The following is a 6,448-nucleotide window of genomic DNA, read 5'->3' as shown; positions in this document are numbered from 1 at the left end:
ATACAAAAAAGAAGTAATGTACAGAAACAGCTAAAGCTTTTTTTTTTTTAATAATTTTTTTTTATTTTTTACAATGTATTTTTTACATTTTTTTTTTATTTATTCATTTTTTTTTTTTTTTTTTAGAGAGAGGAGACACAGAGAGAGAAAGAGACACAGAGAGGAAAGAGATAGAAAGAACAGAGGGAGGAGCAGGAAGCATCAACTCCCATATGTGCCTTGACCAGGCAAGCCTGGGGTTTCAAACCGGCAACCTCAGCGTTCCAGGTTGACGCTTTTACCCACTGTGCCACCACAGGTCAGGCGAAACAGCTAAAGCTTAATAGTCAACCTCATATCAAAACCCAACCTCAGCTTGGACCCAGGGTCGTTGGCTTGAGCAGGGAGTTGCTCAGTCTGCTGAAGGCCCGCTGTCGGGGCACGTGTGAGAGAGCAATCAATGAACGGCTAGGGTGTCGCAACGAGAAACTGATGATTGATGCTTCTCATCCCTCTCCATACCTGTCTGTCCCTATCTATCCCTCTTTCTGACTCTTGCTGTAAAAAACAACAACAAAAAACCCAACTTCATAAAGTATGTTTTGAGAAGCAGTCAAGAGGCAACTAAAATGAAACAACTACGAGTTGATGCTTTTCTCTCTCACTCTCCCTCTCTTTCCCCCATCCTCTCTCTCTCCCTTTCTCACTCTCTCAAAAAAGATAAAGAGCCTGACTGGGCGGTGGCACAGTGGATAGAGTGTCGGACTGGGATGCAGAAGACCCAGGTTTGAGACCCCGAGGTCTCCAGCTTGAGCGAGGGCTCATCTGGTTGGAGGAAAAGCTCACCAACTTGAGCCCAAGGTCACTGTCTCGAGCAAGGGGTTACTTGGTCTGCTGAAGGCCCGCGGTCAAGGCATATATGAGAAAGCAATCAATGAACAATTAAGGTGTTGCAACGCGCAACGAAAAACTAATGATTGATGCTTCTCATCTCTCTCCCTTTCTGTCTGTCCCTGTCTATCCCTCTCTCTGACTCTCTCTCTGTCTCTGTAAAAAAAAAAAAAAAAAAAAAAAAAGATAAAGATACGAAGTGTGGTTTACTGTTCTGAGCACATAGACCATGTTGGAGTCACTAACTGACACTTCACCCACCACCTGTCTGGGTGATAGACTATTGGATCTGGCTGCCTATTTACTTAGTTTTCTCAGTCAGTGTTGTCCAAACTGATGGTCACCATTTCCAATTAAAAGATGTCTGGCCTGACCAGGCGGTAGCACAGTGGATAGAGCATTGGACTGGAACACGGAGGACCCAGGTTCGAGACCCCGAGGTCGCCAGCTTGAGTGCGGGCTCATCGGGTTTGAGCAAGGCTCACCAGCTTCAACCCAAGGTCGCTGGCTTGAGCAAGGGGTCGCTCGGTCTACTGTAGCCCCCCCCCCCCCCCCGTCAAGGCACATATGAGAAATCAATCAATGAATAACTAAGGAACCGCAACAAATAATTGATGTTTCTCATCTCTCTCCCTTCCTGTCTGTCTGTCCCTCTCTCTGACTCTCTCTGTCTCTGCCACAAAAAATAAAATAAAATAAAATAAAATAATGTCTGAATGCCTCCTCTGAATCGCGGGGCCCCAGTGAGCCCTTTGTGAGTTCGTTTGACCTCCGCAATGCCTCCTCTCTCTTTTTAGCAATAGAACTCTAAGCACAAAAGTTTGATTGTAAAAAACGTTGCATTTCTGAGCATACCTCCACTACTGTTTGCAAAGTTATATTTATAAGTTCTCTGTGTGCTACCATGCTGACACTCAACACAGGAAGCCCCACATAGATTGCATTCTAGTATACCCTCACTCCTACGAGTCACCCTCATACTGCCTGGGGCAGGTGCACACCACTTTGGAGCTGACTCCCCCAGAATGTCGTCCAAGGAGGGAAACAGTCTCAACATGATTGAAAAGGCTTTCTGGGCGGTGCATTCTGTTATAGGAAATGGCATTGTGTGTTGTCTGTCTACCTTCTTGGGATGTTAGAGTTTCAAGAATTCTTAGAGCTTCATTGTGATAAAAATAAATTAAAATAAAACACTCAACAAACTAGAGATAGAAGGAAACACTTAGCTTGATAAAGGGCATCTAGCAAAAGCCCACAGAAGACATCACGCTAAGAGTAAAACACTGAAGTCTCGCCCCCTAGATCAAATACAAGGATGCCTGCTCTCATGACTTTTATCCAACACAGTCCTTGAGGGTCTAGTCAGGCCAACTAGCCAAAAAACAGAAATAAGATATCCCTGTTTGGAAAGGAAAAAGTAAAATGACATGATCTGATGTATAGAAAACCCTAAAGAATCCACCTATATATGCAAAAACTACTAGAGCTAAGTGAGTTTAGGAAAGTTGCAGGATATAACAATATACTAAAAGCCTTATACAGAAAAAGTTAACTAAAAACGGCTCAAAGACCTAGATGTAACAACAGGAACTATAAAAACTCTTCAGCAGGAACGTCAGTGAAAATCATCATGACCTTGGATTAGACAGGATACCAAAACCACAACAATTTAAAGAAAAAATAGAAATATTGGAGTTAATGAAAATAAAAAATGTGTGTCAAAGTTCCCTATCAGGAAGATAAAAAGAACCTGCCCAGGTGGTGGCGCAGTGGATAGAGCATCAGACTGAGATGCAGAGGACCCAGGTTCAAAACCCTGAGTTAGCCAGATTGGTCACGGGCTCACCAGCTTGAACACGGGGTTGCTGGCTTGAGCATGGGATCATGGACATGGCCCCATGGTCGCTGGCTTGAGCAAGGGATCACTCGCTCTGCTGTAGCCCCCTTGATCAAGGCACATATGAGAACAGTGAACAACTAAGGTGCCACATATACGAGTTTATGTTTCTAACTTCCCTTCCTGCCTGACCAGACAGTGGTGCAGCAGATAGAGCGTTGGACTGGGATGCCGAGGACCTAGGTTCGAGACCCTGAGTTCGCAGGCTCATCTGATTTGAGCAAAAGCTCACCAGCAAGGGGTTACTCAGTCTGCTGAAGGCCCGCAGTCAAGGCACATATGAGAAAGTAATCAATGAACAGCTAAGGTGTCGTAATGCGCAACGAAAAACTAATGATTGATGCTTCTCATCTCTCCATTCCTGTCTATTCCTTTCTCTGACTCCCTCTCTGTCTCTGTAAAAAAAAGAATAATTTCTCTCCCTTCCTGTTGGTCTGTCTTTATCTGTCCCTCTCTCTGTCTCTTTCTCTGTGTCTGTCGCAAAAAAAAAAAAAAAAAGAAAGAAAACAAAAAGACTGGCCCTGGCTGGTGGCGCAGCAGATAAGAGTGTCATCCTAGAGCAGTGGTCCCCAACCTTTTTTGGACCATGGACCGGTTTAATGTCAGAAAATATTTTCATGGACCGGCCTTTAGGGTGGGACGGATAAATGTATCACGTGACTGAGACAAGCATCAAGAATGAGTCTTAGACTGATGTAACAGAGGGAATCTGGTCATCTTTAAAAAATAAAACATTGTTGGCCTGAGCTGTGGTGGCGCAGTGGATAAAGCATTGACCTGGAAATGCTGAGGTCGCCGGTTTGAAACCCTGGGATTGCCTGGTCAAGGCACATATGGGAGTTGATGCTTCCAGCTCCTCCCCCTTCTCTCTCTCTCTGTCTCTCTCTCCTTGCTCTTTCTCTCTGTCTCTCTCTCTCCTCTCTAAAAAAATGAATAAAATAAATAAATAAATAAATAAATAAATAAATAAATAAATAAATAAATAAAACATTGTTTAGACTTAAATATAAATAAAACTAAAATAATGTAAGTTATTTATTCTTTCTCTGTGGACCGGTACCAAATGGCCCACGGACTGGTACCGGTCCACGGCCCAGGGGTTGGGGACCACTGTCCTAGAGGACTGAGGTTGCCAATTCAATCCTGGGTCGCCCGCTTGACCTCAAGGTAGCTGGTTTGAAACCCGGTTAGGGCACATATGAGAAGCAATCAGTGGGTGCACAGCTAAGTGGAAGAACAAGTTGATGTTTCTTTCTCTCTTTCAGATCCTCCCTTCCTCTTGCAAAAAGAAAAAGAAAGAAAGAAAGAGAGAGAGAGAGAGAGAGAGAGAGAGAGAGAAAGAAAACAAAAGATGAAAGAAAGAAAGAAAGAAAGAAAAAGAAAAAAAATGAAAGATGAAAAGACTGCTCCAAAGAATGGAAGAAGCTATTTACAAATTACATATCTGAGCCTGACCTGTGGTAGCACAGTGGATAAAGCGTTGACCTTGAACATTGAGGTTGCCAGTTTGAAAATCCAGGCTTGCCGGGTCAAGGCATATATGGAAGTTGATGATTTCTGCTCCTCCCCCACTCCTCTGTCTAAAAATAAATAAAATCTAAAAAAAAATAAAAAAAATATGTATCTGAGAAGGAACCAGTATTCAGAGAATATATACAAATGACCAGTAAATAAATGAAATGAATGTAAAGATACTGAATGTGACTACTCATTAGGGAAATTCAAGTCAAAACCAGGAAATACTAATTCACACCCACTAGGATGCCTAAAATTAAAGTCAGATAATAGCTCTGGCAGGATAGCTCAGTAGAGCATTGTCTTGAAGCACAGAGGTTGCTGATTCAATCCCCAGTCAGGGCATATCCAGCAACAGACTGATGTTCCTGTGTCTCTCCCCATTTCTCTTTAAAAATCAAGCCTGATCTGTGGTGGCGCAGTGGATAAAGTGTCAACCTGGAAACACTGAGGTTGCTGGTTCGAAACCCTGGGCTTGCCTGGTCAAGGCGCATAGGGGAGTTGATGCTTCCTGCTCCTCCCCCCTTCTCTCTCTCTCTATAATGAATAAATAAAATCTAAAAAAAAAAATTATTAAAAATCAATAAACAGCCCTGGCCGGTTAGCTCAGCGGTAGAGCGTTGGCCTAGCGTGCGGAGGACCCGGGTTCGATTCCCGGCCAGGGCACACAGGAGAAGCGCCCATTTGCTTCTCCACCCCTCCGCCGCGCTTTCCTCTCTGTCTCTCTCTTCCCCTCCCGCAGCCAAGGCTCCATTGGAGCAAAGACAGCCCGGGCGCTGGGGATGGCTCTGTGGCCTCTGCCTCAGGCGCTAGAGTGGCTCTGGTCGCAACATGGCGACGCCCAGGATGGGCAGAGCATCGCCCCCTGGTGGGCAGAGCTTCCGCCCCTGGTGGGCGTGCCGGGTGGATCCCGGTCGGGCGCATGCGGGAGTCTGTCTGACTGTCTCTCCCTGTTTCCAGCTTCAGAAAAATGAAAAAAAAAAAAAAAATAAAAAAAATAAAAAAAAATAAAAATCAATAAACAGGCCTGACCTGTGGTGGCGCAGTGGATAAAGCGTCGACCTGGAATGCTGAGGTTGCTGGTTCGAAACCCTGGGCTTGCCCAGTCAGGGCACATATGGGAGTTGAAGCTTCCTGCTCCTCCCCTCCTTCTCCCTCTCTCTCTCTCTCCCCTCTAAAATGGATAAATAAATAAATAATAATTTAAAAAATCAATAAACATTTTTTTAAAAGTCAGATAATAACAAGTGTTGGTGAGGATGTGGAGAAATTGGGGCCCTCCCTCATATGTTGCTGGTGGGAATGTAAAATGGTGCAGACAGAATGGAAAACAGTTTGGTGGTTCCCTGAAAGGTGTAACAGAGTTACCCTAAGATTTAGCAATTCCATTCCTGGGCATATACCCCAAAGAATTAAAAGCCTATTTTCACAGAAAAACTTGTACACAAGTATTTATAACAGCTGAATCTGTAATAGCCAAAAAGTAGAAACAACTTATATCCCTCAGCAGGTGATACGATCTGTCTTCTGATGGGAACATTATCCAACCATGACCAATAGAGAAACAAAGCACTGACACTTGTTACAATGTGGATGAACCTTGAAAACATGAGGCTAAATGGAAGGTGACATATTGTGTCACTCCACTTACAGGAAACGTTCAGAATAGAAACATCCATAAGACCCAGAAAAGATTAGTGGTTGCCTCAAGCTAAGTGTCCTGGGAAAAGGACAGTGACTACAATTGGGTATTCTGGAGTTTCTTTTTGGGATGATGTAAATGTTCTAGAATTAGATGGTGGTGATGGCTGGACAACTCTGAATACACTAAAAAACTCTTAAGATGTATAGTTTAAAAGTAGCCTCTCACCCTGCACCCTGATAGGAAAACCGCCTGCTCTTTTGGCTAATGAGCACTTGAAACATGGCTGAATTCAGTGCACTCAGTGTAAACTACGCAATGGGTTTGGAAGACTTTGTATGAGAAGAATAAAGTATCTTTATATTTTTATATTCGTTACATATTGGAAACAGTATTCTGGATATAGTGTGTTCAATAACATGTATCAAAGATTAATTTCAGGCCCTGGCTAGGTAGCTCAGTTAGTTAGAACAACCTTCCAATACACCAAAGTTGTGGGTTCGATCCCCAGTCAGGGCACAAAC

This window comes from Saccopteryx leptura, chromosome 2 (assembly GCF_036850995.1).
Source record: "Saccopteryx leptura isolate mSacLep1 chromosome 2, mSacLep1_pri_phased_curated, whole genome shotgun sequence".
NCBI lineage: Eukaryota > Metazoa > Chordata > Mammalia > Chiroptera > Emballonuridae > Saccopteryx > Saccopteryx leptura.
This window is presented reverse-complemented; position numbering follows the sequence as displayed.